The sequence below is a fragment of the Mesoplodon densirostris genome, chromosome 19 (assembly GCF_025265405.1).
Source record: "Mesoplodon densirostris isolate mMesDen1 chromosome 19, mMesDen1 primary haplotype, whole genome shotgun sequence".
Taxonomy (NCBI): domain Eukaryota; kingdom Metazoa; phylum Chordata; class Mammalia; order Artiodactyla; family Ziphiidae; genus Mesoplodon; species Mesoplodon densirostris.
In genome coordinates, this window is record NC_082679.1 from 65,887,479 (window position 1) to 65,901,119 (window position 13,641).

General features: G+C 54.0%; 1 protein-coding gene across 10 annotated transcripts in view; it reads right to left on the minus strand.

The window, feature by feature from the left end:
• The window catches only part of ANKRD11 (ankyrin repeat domain containing 11), a 168,056-nt gene that overhangs the window by 80,891 nt on the left and 73,524 nt on the right, over nt 1-13,641 (minus strand). For 2 of the 10 annotated variants that reach the window (XM_060083078.1, XM_060083080.1), the window contains exons 3-4: nt 6,218-7,439; nt 3,772-4,066 (exon numbers count right to left, since the gene is read on the minus strand). The exons of 7 other annotated variants lie outside the window; for them this stretch is intronic. The gene's annotated coding sequence lies outside the window, so the exon portion shown is untranslated. The remainder of the gene's footprint in view (nt 1-3,771; nt 4,067-6,217; nt 7,440-13,641) is intronic. One more of the 10 variants, XM_060083081.1, reaches the window with a different exon arrangement.

Here is a 13,641-nt window from a genome sequence, read left to right on the forward strand (position 1 = left end):
GGAAAGCCCTAGAAAGTCACATTTTTAAAAACTTTATTCAACTGTAGTTGATTCACAACGTTGTGTTAATGTCTGCTGTACAGCAAAGCAGTGCGTCGCACTGTTAACAGCGTGACCAGCAGGACGGTCCACGGAGCCCATCCGCCTCGTCACAGCGGCACAGCCGGTTCCCCAGACGCAGCGTGCCAGGCAGCCACTCCACCCTCCACCCCAGGAAGGCCTGGCCAAGAGGTCACAGCCACACACAGCCACTCTGGACGCTCGCAGCCCGGCCTCTCTTCTGGGCTGTGACCGCACAGCACAGCTCCCGGGCAGGGCGAGGCTTTCTGAGACCAAGGTCTAGTCTAGATGGCCCCCCCAGAAGGAGGGCTGCAATTCGGGGGGGTGGGGTGGGCTCAGAACTGCTGACACTGTTATCCCAAAAGGTACCTGCCAGGGAACAGTGTTTCTGAAAGAACTTCAGGACACAAATAATAGTGATAAAACTGCAAGTCATGACCTGAAACAGTTTACCTGTTACCTCTGGTGGGTGGAGAAAGCAGATCCTTTCCCCAGTGACAAAACATTCACTTAAGAAAATAATAATCTTGACAGCATGGATGACATCAAGCAAAACAAATGCTTCAGACGTTCTCACGTGATGCAATGAACGCTTCATAAAATGGAAGCCTGGAGACGCTTCCCCCCCGACGGGACCGCAGGCGTTCCTCACCCAGGCGGCCGTGGGGCCAGCCAGCAGCCCGACTGGACGTGATAAGCAGGCACTTCTCCTCTGTGGTCATGTGCCTCCCAAACCACAACCCCGTCTAAGGAGAAAACGTCAGAGAAACCCACATGGAGGACATTCTCTAAGAAACAGCTCACTGGTGGTCCTCGAAACTGCCCAGGTCATAGAAGAACAGAAGAGACTGAGGTGACAGGACCGCTGAACGCGGTGGGGGTGTGCTGGGCAGGGCCCTGGGACAGAGGGGGCGCTGGGCAAGGAGTGAGGCTGAATAGTCTGAGTGCAAGTTAATACAACGCACCGGGGCCAGTTCCGGGAGGACACACTGCCAGCGCCGACCCAATGACGCAAACAGGCCCGTCGACAGCCCCGTGTGCAGGGCTGCCGAGGAGCCCACAGCCCGCGCCTCCGAACCATCAAACTCCTGGAGCAGAAAACTGCCCAGGGCTGCTTTCTTCTGAATACCATGTCAGAGCAGAGGAACACCAGAAACAGATTCTAAGCAATTCCACTGCAGAAGAAAGGAAACCGCTTTGAGTGAGCCTGTGTCAAGTCCCCACCGGGGACCCTCCTCGTCGCCCTCACCCAGGTGACCTGGGCACCTTCCTGTCCACGGAGTCCTTCTCTTGTCCCCAACTCACAAAGTTTAAAGACAAGGAATCCACAAAGTGCTCCCACATCAACTGTGAAGACCCGAGAGGCAGCGATGCCCAAGCCCCAGTCAGGCAGAGGCACCCGATTCCGGACCCCTACGCCACTCCACAGCCCTGCCCAGCCCTTCTGGTGCCCACTCGGCTCGAGCCAGCATCACGGAGAAGACGAGGGACAGTGCACCTGAATCTACACGGCTCTGCAAAGACTAACATCTGTTCTTGGTGACACATAAAGGTGCCAACTGAATTAGAAAGGGGACGTCCCCAAAGGTCTGAAGCAGCCCCAGCAGAGCCGTGGGGACGGGAGGCCGAGTGCGCTCTGCTCTGCGGCCACCTGCTCCACCTGGCACAGCGGCCCAGGGGAGATCCCAATAAACCTGCGGTCTCTAGGCTTTGGGGCAGAGCTCTCAGGCCTCTGGTCCTACCTGCCTGCGAGTGCTCGCGTTCACTCGTTTTGTTGTTTTCTGGCTCACCTGGTCTCACCCTTCACACTCCCCCAAACTGAAGGAAGTCAGCTTTACAGGAGCTTTACAGGAGGCAGGGAGGTGCTTGATAAAAAGTACAAACCCCTTTCAAGTTGACGCAAAGAGCAACCAGTACATGGGGCTTCCAAACTGCTTAAGCCTCACCACAAATATCTAGAAATTAAACCACACTTCTTGGATTCTTCTGCGGAGGATTACATCATCGTTATTGGTCCTTCAGACCATTTAAAAACCCAAAAATTGCTAGTAAAAAAAGTAACACGAAGTCCATGCGAGCTATGCTTACTATGAGGTTTAAATATGCAATAATGTACAGATTAGAACATAAGCCACCTTATTTCCCAAAACAGGAACGTGACCTAGACAACCACCCATCATCCATTCCAAGAACCTACTGCTTACAGTGGAGAAATCACTTGCAGAGATGCTCTTTTCAGTTTTTATCTTATACAAGGCAAGCCTGCCCACTGAAGACTACTGTATTACGCCCCGGTCTTCCTGCTGGTTTGCTCTGTGCATCTTCTTCCTCCTGCCCACCCGTCTCCCGGAGCGCACGCACCCGCACCCGTGGGGGACCCCGGCCTCAGCTGCCGGCTGGGTGTCCCAGGCACTCCCCTCCCGGCACCTCAAGTCCCTCGTGCCCAAACACAGCTCCTCCTATCAGCCCCTTCTCTCTGGGTCCCCCGTCTCCACAGCGACACTGCCATCCCTCCCGTTACCGAGTTGAGGACCTGGTTCCCCACTTCCCAAGCCCCAGAGCAGCCTCGGAGGTGGGTCTGCGCCCGCTCGCTGGGCTTCCTCCCCCACCCCTTCCAAGACACCCCTTGGTCTGGTGGCCCAACCTCGCCTGCACCCCAACCTTTAGACACACTGGACTCGCAGCTCCAGACTCACTCTGATTCCTTCACCCGAAAGCCCTTTTTCAAACACACACTTCTTACTCAAAGCCCCCCCCAAAGCTGCCTCCTCAGCAGAGCCTTGGACTCTACTCGATCCACAAGAGAAACCGTCTGCCCCTCCCCACACACCCCCTTCTCACAGGTGCCTCTAGGGGGCCTCTCTGTGCGTCTGACATCTTTCTGCGAGACTCAAATGCCGTGAGATTCACTCGGGCTCACAGGTGACGTCACAGCCTCATGGAAGAGCACCCGCTGGAGCCGCTAGAGTCCCAGGCACACATGAGACTCCACCTTCCTTCTGCAGGCAAAGTGAGAACACCCACCACAGAGGCCTTTACGGATTAACAGGGGGAGCAGCTGGCCCAGTGCTGATGGGCAGTAAGCAGTCCAGCTAGGCCATTACTCTTCATGCTGGAAATTCAGCTGAGTGTTAACATGGCATCTTGCACATACAGATGCTAAATATTTACTAAATAAAAGGAAATACGTCAGACAGTGAGAACTACCATTCTGATTTGCATAAGTTTGAAGTTTATGCCAAAAAAGAATCACCAAGAAAGTTATGGCACAGACTGATTTAATTCTGAGGGCCAAAAATAAGGGAAGCTCCAACCACAGTGTGTCAAAAGTGGCAGTGGGTCCTGACACACAGCTGTGGTCACACAGATCTGGCAAAGCCACAGCCCACAGAGCAGGAGCCAGTCCAGAGCAGAAGGCGCTGGGCAGGGCCCGCGCGGGGTGAGGCGCTCCCGGCCCGGCTGTCCCCAGCGCAGGCATGCTCTCAGACTACAGTCCAACTGGCTTCCGTGTCGCTGGACACAAAGGGCCTCGACTCCACCAAGCTCGCTGCACTCCTCTCAACAATCAGGAGACCCCTCCCGATACAAATACATCTCTGACAGACAGTTAAAGAGTATTTTCCCCTCCTCATCTCAATAAAACCTGAAGAAGACCACTTTCATATACAGGAGCCGTGTTTTATGATAAAGAACTTCATTAAAGATGCTTACCGGGCGTACATCAGAGTCTCACAGTAAACAGCCTGCAGAGTTACATCCAGGAGGTTACTGAGTTCTGGGGCAAAGGCCCAGCGTCCTCATTTCCAATTAAAGCAGATCGGCCCCAGCATTATTAGAACGTCAGTCTCAAGGTCCCTTCACAGTCAATTCAGAGACAGCAATTTTTTAGGAGACTAATAAAAGTTGAGTATACAGAACTCCATAACTTTAAAAAGTTCTCCAAACCAGCAAATGCGTACCGATCGATATATTTCGAGTCATTGCAATCCAGATCATCTTAAAAGGTCTGCAAAATTTGGAAAAACAAAGACACATTTTTAGATCAAGTGACCAGGCTGAACTACAGAAGACAAAACCAAAGTGACCCAAGAGGAAGCTACATGGTTCAAGTGATCCAATACAATCAGAGTCTAAAACTATGAGATGCACCATCAGTTTAGTTTGGAGGCAGTGTCTCAGCAGGAAGAATTACGCAAGGAACCTGGATGAGGCCCAGGGAAGGCCTGTGTGCTGCCAGAGGAGTGGGCTGGACCTCGCCCAGCAACCTGTCCTGGGAGCAGAGTCCACACCGCCAAGAGCAGCTGGCACACAGGAAGCCTGGCCGCACAGCACTGCCTCCTGCTGCTGGTCTGCACCGGAAGAGGAAATCAAAGGAAGGGGAACCAGCTTAGGGCACCGACACACAGCTGAGGACGTGTGCTGAGTCTGTGAGCATGCGCCAGAAGACATGCACAGACCTACTTTAAAGGGGGGGACCGATGTTCACATTTCTGTGAGAACTACAGGAGGGGTGCTTACTACCAAGGGTCCACCAAGTCAGGAGCCCTCTGAAAATGCACACGAACTCGTGAGCTTACGCACTGGGGAGAGATCATGGACACCATCGGATTCTCCTAAGGCTGTGGAATTTTGAGAGACCGATAAGCACGTAGGCTGACCTGATTTGTTCAACTACGGTTTCTCATACATGATGAAGAGCTCAGTACAGCCGTTTACAAAATGTGGTCCAAGGACCCTTAGGAATTCCTGCAGCCCTTTTGAAACTTTTTTCATAGCAACACTGCCTTTTTAGCTGGGGTGATATCTGCACTCATGACGCAAAGGTGATGGCTCAGTTTGCTTAAGAACCTCCATGATGAACCATTAATTAATGAATTATTAATTTCATTAAATACCAAGCCTTTCCGTACTTGTCTTTTTCATATTTTATGTAACAAAATGTGAAATATACATGAAGCATTTCTGCTGTGTACCTAATAACAGCTGTTTCCAGCAAAAGCATTTTTATATGGAAGAATGACTGATATACAAACTCTACAAATGAGGGTATTTGGCAGACTGTTTCTAGAAAATGAACAAAATGAGACTGCCACTTCAAGGAAAACACCTGACCTAATTTATTGATTTTTGGCCACAACGTGCAGCATGCGGAATCTTAGTTCCCCAACCAGGGATCGAACCCAGGCCCTCAGCACTGGAAGCTCAGAGTCCTAACCACTGGACCGCCAGGGAAGTCCCGGCACCTGACCTGTTTTATTGCCAACGCTAAAATTCAAGCATTTGGTCAAATATTAGAATTTTTGGAAAACGCCATGAGCAGATAGCTTTTGATGGCTTAAAGGCTCTTCTGATGAGACTGGTGGTAACAGAAACAAAAGTAGCAAAATAAAATACATCAGCATCTAGAAGACGGAAATAACTGAGCAAACCACAATTGACCAACTGCCAATGCACAACGCTGCAAAATCCAACACAGGTAAAAGGTCCAGTTACAGTGCAAGAAAGACCAGTGGGTCGAATACAGCTGAGAAGAAACACCTGTGACCCAGTGGAGGACACACACTGCCAACGACCATCACCACATGACCATTTGTTGGGTTTCAGTGGCATATCAAATAAAACCTCCAAAATTATATCAAAAAGCTATTGAAGGGAATTCCCTGGCCATCCAGTGGTTAGGACTCGGCACTTTCACTGCCGGTGCCTGGATTCAACCCCTGGTCAGGGAACTAAAGGTCCCGCAAGCTGTGCGGTGAGGCCCAAAAAAAAAAAAAAAAAAAAGCTATTCAAATATTCTTCCCTATTCCAACTACATTTGGGTGGGGGGGTATACTTTAACCAAAGCAACATAAGACAGTTTTTCATTTTGGAAAGTACAGTGATCTAGAGTAACATGCAGTGGGTTTATTCCTCCTACTTTTAAATGAAATTAGTAAATAAGCAGTTAATTGACAGATGCCCCTATACAGACAGAAGTGTTCTGGGCCCCTCCGTGTTTACAACGTGAGGAGCTCCTGAGATGACAGGGCCCAGGAACATGGGCGTGCAGGAGAGACAGCTACTCCAGGCCCCTGCTCCATCACAGACCCCGCCGAGACCTCACCCACGACGAGACCCTTTAATGCGTGTCCCACTCCCTGGACCCCACCATGATCACCATCAACTAGATGAGAAGAGAGAAAAGATGAACATATACAAAATCTGAGCGTCTCTCTCAAAGAAGCACTGGCTTTCTGTCTGTCTCCCTGGTGGCAGCCGACGCCCAGGGCCGCATGGTTCCACGTCAGGAGCACAGAGGAGACTGGAACAGGGTGGCCGGCCTGGCCCGCCTGGTGGGCCTGTCTGTCCATTCAGCTCCACGTGAGACTTGTGGAGGCCAGCAGAGAGTGCCCGCTGGCTGCGGGACGTGGACACTGACACGAGGGACCCATGCGCCCCGGGTTGGGGCATGACTGGGACTTTGTCCTTTTTGCTCGGCAAGAGTAAGATGCACTATTCCAGATTTTACAGCAATCTCTTGTAGACCCTGACCCAGTACTATCCTCTGAATGTCAAGATGAAAAGGATCCAAACTCATGTCATTTACAGACGGGGAAATGAAGGCCTAGCGGTGAGGCTGCACCACAGGGGCGAACGGACCGGGTCCAGGTCCAAGCAGCCCCCAAGCTGGCTACCAGAACCTCCGGGCGGGGCTCTGCTTCAGAACGTGGCTCAGGGCCCTGAGCGTCAGTCCTACTGCTGAGTCCAGGGGCAGAGCTCACTCTCAGAAGTGCAGTGTGTGGGCTGCGTTTGGAGAATTTGGCGGCATTCTGAAATAGCTACAGACCCCATGACCCTCTACGTGTTCTAAGCCCAGGTTAAGGACTACTGGTCTTGTCTCTGAAAGGAAAATTAAGTCGTGTGGGCAAAGGCACATTGGCTGGACGGGCACACAGACTTCCCAAGGAGCCCAGCGAGGGCCTTGCACCGCCTCTGGACTGGGGTGTGCACCCTCGGACCCCAGGAGACCACAGCCCGAGGCCATCCTTCTCCCTGTCGCCCATCACCAACTCCGCAGTGTGTCACCGCTGTGGGGATGGTTTCCACGCGAAGTGTTTCAGGTGTTCCCTGAACAGAAGGCTGCATCGTTCTGGAGCAACGTCCTGCACAGTCCAGGGCTCTCGGAACTGGGGGACAACATGGCACAAGCGTCCGGGCGGCAACACCCCCTCTTCCAGGCAATTCACAGAGAGGTCAGAGGTCAGCAGCTGGCTTTGTTTACTGTCTACTTCCCATCAGAGAAGACCAGAGAGACAATTAAAAGTGATCCAAGATGCCCTTCAGTAGGTGAATGGATAAATAAACTGTGGGACATCCAGACGATGGACTATTATTCAGCGCTAAAAAAAAAAGAGAAATGAGCTATCAAGCCATGAAAAGACACGGAGGCACCTTAAATGCACATTCCTAGGTGAAAGAAGCCCATCTGAAAAGGCGGTACGAGCCCAACCACATGATATTCCGGAAAAGGCAAAACTGTGGAGACAGTGAAGAGATGGAAGGGTGAACAGGAGGAGGGAGAGGGTTTCAGGGCAGCGAGATGAGTCTGTGTGAGGCCGTGATGGCGGAGACGCATCATCACACTCGTCCAAACCCACAGGACCCACAGCACCGAGAGGGAAGCAGAATGCAGACCGTGGACTCTGGGTGACACCATGTCTGTGCAGGTTCACTGCTTTCAACAGATCAACCACTCCGCCGGGTTGGGAGGGTGGGGGTGGAGTGGATATGGGAAATCTCTGTCCCTGCTGCCTGATTCTGCTGTGAGCCTAAACCTGAGCTAAACAATAAAGTCTGCTGAATATAAAAGGTGACTGAACCGCCACAAGCTCACCACGCTGGGTCGGGAGGCCCCCAGGAACAGAGCGCCTGGTTTATGTAACAAAGGCAGCCACAGCAGGCTGGGCCGCCAACCCCCAGCCCAGTCTCCCACCTCCTGAAGCCCCTCCCACCTCACCTGCTCCCCACCCAGTCCCCAGGCTCCGCTCAACAGGACCCCCTGCTGCGTGAGGGCGGATAGTGTGCGAGGGGACAAGGCCCCTTTTCCAGAAAACGTGAAAAATCATAATTTCACCAGGCACATTCTATACACTGCTCTCTAGATAATGTAGTCACCAGAAGTCACATTTTGAAGTTTCATGTCATCGGAAGTTAATGGTAGGTTTTAAAGTGCAGAACACGAAAGTTTATATACAATCTGATCCCTGTTTTGTGAAATGTAACATATTCACGATTTTTAATTTGTATGTTTATCTTTGAGGGATAGGATTACACATGATTTTTATTTTATTCTTTATATTTAATTTTATTTACTGGTAAGTGTTATTATCTAAATTGTGTCCCCCCAAAAAAAGGTTATTTTGGGATCGTAACACCCAAGTACCTCAGAATGCGGCCTTATTTGGAAACAGGGTCTTTGCAGATGTTGTCAAGATGAGATCATCAGGGTGGGTCCTCACACAGTACGACTGGTGCCCTTATAAAAAGGGGAAATTTGGACACGGACACAGACACGCACACGTGAAGATGGAAGCAGAGATGGCGGTGACGCTTCCGTGAGCCACAGAACATCAGAGGCGCCAGCAAATGCAGCAGCTGGGAGAGGCCTGGGGCAGATTCTCCCTCGGCCCCGGCAGGGACCAGCCTGGCCGGCACCTCGGTCTCGGACTTCTGGCCTCCGGGGCTGTGGGGGAGTCTGTCTCTGTGGTCTGAGGCCCCCGCTCTGTGGGTTTGTTACGGCCGCCCCAGCAAACTGATACACTGAGTTGTGGTCAATGTGCACGAACTACTTGCATCACGGGGAGCCCTAACTTTTCTCTAAGACACGGAACAGCGTAACTCTTGGAACAAAGAAAAGATTTCTACACTTCACTGCACTGAGAAACTACCCTTCCAACAAAAGGAAGCAACGTCGTGTACAACTATGTTCGGCGACCTACACTTTACTGGAATCCGCTCTTTGTGGAAAAGGTAGTTTCCCTGCAACCTCAGCGAGTGCAACACAGCCCGAGACCGAGGCTGCTGTCAACTGCCAGGCAGGTGTGTGCAGGGGAGCGTGTCAGCCGTGTGGTGAGAAGACAGAGCTCATTCCTGGGAGCAGCTCTGCCCCGCGAGCCCCAAGTCCTCCTTCTGCCTCAGACTCCACCCGCCCCCAACCTCCCATCAGTAGCCAAAAACTTATTTTTGTTTTAAACGCGTAACAACTGGGAACAGCCTGAGCAAACTGCAAAGGCCCCAGCACGTGAGAAAGGAGCCTCGGGAGCAGAGATGAGGCCGAGGGCGGCCCAGACGGCTGCCCCTGGAGAGGGATGGGAGCAGCGTCAGGGAAGGGGCGGCCCACGGAGGGTCCTGCTCGCTCCCCACTAAACCCCCAGCACCTCTCAGCTGAGCCGCTGTGACTGGGCACCGGCCCAGAAGGACCCCGACGGCCGCGAACGGGCACCTGAAGGGGACCTGCCCCTCAGGCCACACGGATCCCTGTGCAGCACATGCTCAAGGGCCGTCACCCTCCCAGGGCAAGCACCTCGAGGCGACCCCACGCTGAGAGGCGGAGCCCTCACTCCTCCTGCGTCAGACCGCAGACAGGACAAACGTCTGCCGGGTCAGCTCCGCCCACCACCCGGCTGGTCTCGGAGCCTGTCCATCCTGCCACATCCAATGGTGGGTGGCTCCGGGGACCGAGCACGAGCTCCGCCAGGCTGACCCCGCGCCCACGGGTGTGGTCTCTCCCCCGCGGCCTCCTATCAAACGTTAATAGTCACAGAACACTACGCTGTCCTCCTAGTGTCCTGCAGAAACCAGAGCCTCAGCTCGAAGGGTCTGGGTGACGGGGAAGCGAGAGGCAGCAGCCCTGAGCCACTGAGCCTCAGGCCGGGGTGGTCACCACACCCTTTCCTGGGGGCCGCTTCCAGAGAACGAAAGCCAAGCCAGCACCCGTCTCCCAACCTCGCGGGGCTGTCCTAGGACCCAAGACTCTGTGCCGCCCTGTGGAGATCCACTCCTCAAAGCGCAGCCCACCAACAGCCACCCTGCGCTCACACCGCCAACGCCTGCCCACGGGCCCGCTGGGAGGGGGAACCGAAGTCGTGAGCCACCGAGTGGAAACCACACACCATAAACACAGTTTGTTGTTTTAAATAAAACCGAAATCGAACTTCCAAAAAGAAACATCTCACAGCCTCTCCTCTCCAGACACCAGCCCAGGGTCACGGTTAAGACCACTGCCCGAGGCCACTGTCACAGGCTCTCGGGCACGACCACCCACCGGTTGGCCTGGTGAGGCTGCTGGGAAAAATGCTCTCATTTAATGTTTTTCTATGGCTACTTCTAAATGAGTTTCAGAGAAGTTCTTCCCGCCAGAATCTGTGCTCTCAAATAACTTCCACTAGCTTATGACAGGCGCCCTACTTAAGTAATAAGGGGAAGAGAAAATATTTTGTAGCACACACTTGCAAAACAGCCCTTGGCAGGAGCCTGTCCTCACACAGTGACTTTCCAAGCAGCTTCCCAAGCACAGACTTGATTACGTCCAAGGCCAGGCTGCCCTGAGTTCCTTATCAGGAAATGCACTACTGGAATTCCAAGAGTCCTCAGGACCCATACAGAGCCCACACCCAGGGCTCAAATTCCTCACGTGATCTCCCGGGACTGTTCCGACGCACAGGATGCACCACAGTGAAGCTCAACGGATCTCCAGCAAAACTTCAGCCAGACAATCACCAAGGTCCTGAACCCAGTCATGCACTGTGCTTCCCGCTTCCTGACTCGCTGTGAGCAGGGCACCCTTCAAGACCAGGTGTTCTGGACTGCAGCTCCCACGTAGCGGGCTCCAGGCGCACACGTGCGTGCCCACTCTGAGCACCAAGCAGAAATATCCCCAGGCTACACACAGGGGCACAGGTGCACACACACCGGTAACTCCCTGCGGGGAGGGGCCCCAGTCCAGAAGGCCCAGGCCGTAGGCACTAGCAGGTGGTCCTGGAGAAGTGAAGGTTCGCAGTGCCCCGAAGAACCCGAGGGGCTACATGAGGTGCCACATGAGCCATGGAAAAAGGACAGCTGCAGAGACGGAGACAGATGCGCCCCGGTGCGGGGGGCCTGGGGGACAGAACAGACAAGGAGAGCAGGGGTGGAGTCACCAGGCGCAGAGTCTGCCTGGATGGAGAAGAAGGACAGAGCCTTCCTTAAAGACAGGCCTCCACGTCTCTCGGAGCTCCGGGGGAGACCAGCAAGCCTGCCCTCCAGCCACAGCCCCACTCCTGCCCCAAACCCGAGGGCGGTGGTGTCCGCCTCGCCAGCGTCTGGGCCACCGGGCAGCACAAGAGCACCAAGCCTATAACTCCTTTGTGCATACTACACAACTCCATCTTCCGCCGAGTTGACAACTTATCAGGTCACAAATGAGGGCACCGACAGCGGCGTGGGAGTTGTGGCTGTCCTTTCCCGGCCACCCCAGCAGGGCTCCCTGGCACTGCCCCACTGCCAGGGCGCCGGGCCTCACACACTGGTGGCCAAGCAGCCCCGAGTGGTCACCAGCTGGGAAGCCTCTACCGGCCACCTTCTCTGGGGGATGCAGGCCCCACGACTCCTCTGAGGCCACTGCCCTCGGGACACTGACCGCAGTTCACTTAAGTCTCAGGAAAAAGTGTGAAAGGGTCGAGAGTGAACAGAACAGCAACTTCTTCCTTGGACAAGAAAAGGACAAGGATGGCAGGTGCGAGGAATCTAGAAAACAGGCTCTGCTGTCGACCTAGAGCAGTGGACCCAGTCCTGTCTGTACTGTGCCCAGGCCTTGCCCTGCACCGGGCACAGTGCAAGCACATGACCTCTGCCCCGGAGCTGAGCACTGGGTGACGGCCGGAGGCGCCCCCCCCACTGCATGCACACCAGTGCCACACATACACCCCGCCGCACACACTCCACCATCAACCCACACTCACCCACCCACCCCCCACACCCCCCATACCCCTTGCAGCATGATCATGGTACAGGTGCAGAGTGGGGCCCAGGGAGCGCCATCGCCCGGAGCCGATACACCAGCACGTCACTCCACCCACTCCCTGCCCCTCGCCTCAGGTCAGACGCCAGCACGCTGGTGACCTCCGGCCTCAGCGTAAGGAGGACCTCAGGACGCACTCAGTCTGCCACTGATCAGCTACGGAACCTTGAAAACCCTACTATTCAACATCTTCGAGGCCTAGAATATTTTACTAAAAATGTGGAAAATGCCACCTAATTTCTTGCGTTTCATAGGGGAAGAAAAAGAATGTAAGGGAAAGTATCTGGAGAGCCCGTGCCTCTCGTGCCTCTCACAGACCTTCAGGGTTCCTGGAAGATGCAACCCAGCAGCCAGTGCCCTTCCTTCCTCCCCTGTGCTCCGGGCTCCCGCCCCAGGGCCTCTGCGTGGACAGAAGCAGGCAGCAGGCGCGGGGCTGAGACAGGAGGCGCGTGTGCACTGCCTTCCCTGCCTTCCTGCCGGCAAGCCCTGGGGCCCACGCTGCCCCGCGCCACGGGTCGTGTACACATCCAGGGCCATGGGAGCAGACTCTGCCCCGCCCTGGGCGGGGACCGGACCGCTGCGCTGCTCCCCTTTCAAACTCGCTACCCTGGCCAGCCCTCGGCTCCATCTGCAGGGTCCCCCACGCAGCTTGGGGGAGCCTCAGCGGCAACCACGAGATGGTGCAGACGACGCTGCTGGACCAAACCCCGCATCCTCACCCTCCGAACGCAGTACACCGCAAACCTCACCATCACCTTTCTTTTTTTGGCACTAATAATAGACCCAAATACCTATTCCCAGCGGGCAACACAAACAATGATCAAGGTACATGTTCTGTGATACACACACAGTACTACACATAAAATAGATAACTAATGAGGACCTACCGTAGAGCACCGGGAGCTCTACTCAGTACCCTGTAATGACCTATACAGAAAGAGAATCTAAAAAACAATGGATACATATAACTGAGTCACTTTGCTGTACTGCAGGAACTGACACAACATCGTAAATCAACTACACTCCAATAAAAATTAATTAAAAAAAAAAGGTACCTAATCTAGAGTGCACAAGGCCAAGCCATGAAGGCGCCTCCCGGATTCTGTCCTGGTCGACCCCACAGAACAGCCCACCGGCCCGCAGTCCCCTGCATCGCCTTTCCCCTGCCTTCTTCCTCCTCCCACCAAGAGCCAAGTGGGCTGCACGGGAAGTCCCCGCAGCAAACATCCATAACTGCACAGACCCCTCGTCCCCTGAGGCTCAGCAAGGAGCAGCAGGAGGGAAGGTGGGATTTCAGGTTGGTCCAGCAGTCAAGTTCAGCTCAGTTTTAACAGAACCTGTGGAGCTCTACTCTGAGCCAGATACAAGCAAATCTCTTCACCCTCAAATATAAAACTTGGAGGAAATCCCTTTAGCCAGCTTTTAAAATTTGAAGGTATTAAAAATAAAATAGGGATGGGCTTCCCTGGTGGCACAGTCGTTAAGAATCCACCTGCCAATGCAGGGGACATGGGTTTGAGCCCTAGTTGGGGAACATCCCACAT